The sequence below is a fragment of the Schistocerca nitens genome, chromosome 5, assembly GCF_023898315.1.
Source record: "Schistocerca nitens isolate TAMUIC-IGC-003100 chromosome 5, iqSchNite1.1, whole genome shotgun sequence".
NCBI classification, from domain to species: Eukaryota; Metazoa; Arthropoda; class Insecta; order Orthoptera; family Acrididae; genus Schistocerca; species Schistocerca nitens.
Window position 1 is genome coordinate 226,030,338 of NC_064618.1, and position 3,197 is coordinate 226,033,534.

The 3,197-nt window shown below is 45.8% G+C and overlaps 1 non-coding gene across 1 annotated transcript; it reads left to right on the top strand.

Annotated features, from left to right (window-relative positions):
• Window positions 1–493: 493 nt before the first annotated feature.
• Window positions 494–568, top strand: Trnas-cga (transfer RNA serine (anticodon CGA)). Its single transcript has one exon. It is a non-coding gene; the product is annotated as a tRNA-Ser (tRNA).
• Window positions 569–3,197: the final 2,629 nt, after the last annotated feature.

A 3,197-nucleotide genomic window follows, 5' to 3' on the forward strand; every position in this document is an offset into this window, starting at 1 on the left:
TGGCCTGCACCCAACAGCTGCCGGATGATTGGAAGATGGAAGGCGCCCTCTCGGTCTTGCTGGCCGAATTCTGGATCTCGTTTGAGTCTCAGGGAAGCATCCCGCAGGACCGACTGGTAAGACTTGACTGTGCCCGAAACTGCGACACGCTGCGGCAGAAACCTTAAAACTACCAACCCAATTACTACTTTCGTCCTGTAAGTGACTTAGCACAGTCTTAAGTATCTGGAGCTGGCAGCGACGACGACAAGAATAAAACTTAAAGTTCCCTTAACATAAACGTAACAGCTTAAAGTTTAATAAACAGACATATATTACTCAACCTTCATTCATTTAAATAATAAGACTGTGACCCTAGGCTTCCGGTGTGTGATGCCAACGCCAGGAACACGACAACTGAACACTATTATAAGTTTATGTATCACAGACCTCACGGGTGGCGGGCAACTTAAATACTGGCAGAATTGAAGCTGTGAGGACGGGTCGTGAGTCGTGCTGGGGTAGCTCAGTTGGCAGAGCACTTGCCCTCGAAAGGCAAAGGTCCCGAGTTCGAGTCTCGGTCCGGCACACAGTTTTAATCTGTCAGTAGTTAATTTTATCAATCAAACAACTTAAATGTCGGGAGAAGCAGAGCTAAAGCTTTACCAACAAAACTTTTAAAACTTACTATATTTTTAAAAATGGCTTAAGGCTGGCCAAGCTCATAATTACTATACCACACAAGCTGCCTAGTGTCACTCCCAAGTACGCCCACAGAATCACAATATGAGTTACAGATGCCTATAAACTTAACCATAGCTGGACGTGGCAGCGCAAGCAAGGGCTAACACAGGACAGACTTTAGCACAACTGACCCGAAAGCACTGTGCAGAACACGTCAAACAAGACAGTGCGACGTACGCGGGTGAGTACTACGGTCAAGCACCCTTAATTAAAATAAATAACTACTGTGGTGCACTACTTCATTATTCTATACACGTGAAGCTCCCTGCTTCACGCAAACGTGTTCCGAAATAGCAGCTGTGAAAAAAAGTGAAAGAACAACACTGCAAAAAATTTTAAAATCAGCTCAACAAAACCAATACCAATTACAAACAAGTCTCTCATCTCACAGCGCCCTGCACAGTCGGGAACAGTCCGACCATGCGACAACACACCGCAAGGACGCGTCAGTGTTCCACACGCCAAGTTCCACCGTTCTGGACACCATTCCAAGATGGCTGCCCACCAGTTCTTCCCTTTTTGATTAATCCGATAACAACAACAACAAGACAGAGGAAGCCGACGTGAACCACACTCTTGACAGGTGACCATAAACTCAGTAACAGTCGTTTTCGTCACTTCACGACGGCAGGTACGCTTGATAACAATCCTTTGCAGATAATGTTGTAGCCAGTAATCCATAACTACTTGACGGAGACTTGCTATCTCGGCGTTTCCTTCTTATAACATGAAGTAAACGTTTTCGAATCGTCTTCCGCCGCTCTAAGGCACCTTAACCACCTTGCTGTCAACGGTGAAGCTACATACAACAGAGATCAACGACCACTGAATAACCACCACTCTTGGCTACACATTACGCAAGTCTCTACCTTGACTGTGACCATTGCAATAACCAGAAACAGGGAGCAAAAACGTTAAAACTTTACGAAAAACAACGTGCTTAGTAACACCAGACCGCAGACCTTATCAGCGGACTACAAGCGAGCTGCCGCGCGGGATTAGCCGAGCAGTGGGGGCGCTGCAGTCGTGGACTGTGCGGCTGGTCCCGGCGGAGGTTCGAGTCCTCCCTCGCGCATGGGTGTGTGTGTTTGTCCGTAGGATAATTTAGGTTAAGTAGTGTGTAAGCTTAGGGACTGATGACCTTAGCAGTTAAGTCCCATAAGATTTCACACACATTTTTTTTACAAGCGAGCTATCGAAACCCACCACCCTGGCCGACACCAACTCGATCTCGTTGCCGGAGTACCCTATCCAACGCTGTGCTCGTAAACAAAGGCGATCAGAAAATGAGAGCCAGCCCAAGCGTGTACCACATCTCACGGCCACCGTGGACGCCGCTAGCTCCACGGCACCGCAAGGTGCGCACACGGGATGTCAAACAACCAGATGTTCCCGACCTTCCTCAAATTCAACTATGTCTATATCGAGATTGGTGTTTCGGTAGTTTTAGTCAAACAAAACCTCTGGGCCGATCGACTTCTGGTGCATGTGGTCATGCCCATCTGTTCGCGCTGGGTTCCAAAATAGTTCGCATCTAAGGAGGATAGCAGACCAACACAGACAACGATAGTTCAGGTATACATGCCGACGTCGCAAGCTGAAGATGAACAGATAGAGAAAGTGTATGAGGATATTGAAAGGGTAATGCAGTATGTAAAGGGGGACGAAAATCTAATAGTCATGGGCGACTGGAATGCAGTTGTAGGGGAAGGAGTAGAAGAAAAGGTTACAGGAGAATATGGTTCAAATGGCTCTGAGCACTATGGGACTTAACATCTATGGTCATCAGTCCCCTAGAACTTAGAACTACTTAAACCTAACTAACCTAAGGACATCACACAACACCCAGTCATCACGAGGCAGAGAGGAGAATATGGGCTTGGGACAAGGAATGAAAGAGGAGAAAGACTAATTGAGTTCTGTAACAAGTTTCAGCTAGTAATAGCGAATACCCTGTTCAAGAATCACAAGAGGAGGAGGTATACTTGGAAAAGGCCGGGAGACACGGGAAGATTTCAATTAGATTACATCATGGTCAGACAGAGATTCCGAAATCAGATACTGGATTGTAAGGCGTACCCAGGAGCAGATATAGACTCAGATCACAATATAGTAGTGATGAAGAGTAGGCTGAAGTTCAAGACATTAGTCAGGAAGAATCAATACGCAAAGAAGTGTGATACGGAAGTACTAAGGAATGACGAGTTCTCTAACGCTATAGATACAGCAATAAGGAATAGCGCAGTAGGCAGTACAGTTGAAGAGGAATGGACATCTCTAAAAAGCGCCATCACAGAAGTTGGGAAGGAAAACATAGGTACAAAGAAGGTAGCTGCGAAGAAACCATGGATAACAGAATAAATACTTCAGTTGATTGATGAAAGGAGGAAGTACAAACATGTTCCGGGAAAATCAGGAATACAGAAATACAAGTCGCTGAGGAATGAAATAAATAGGAAGTGCAGGGAAGCTAA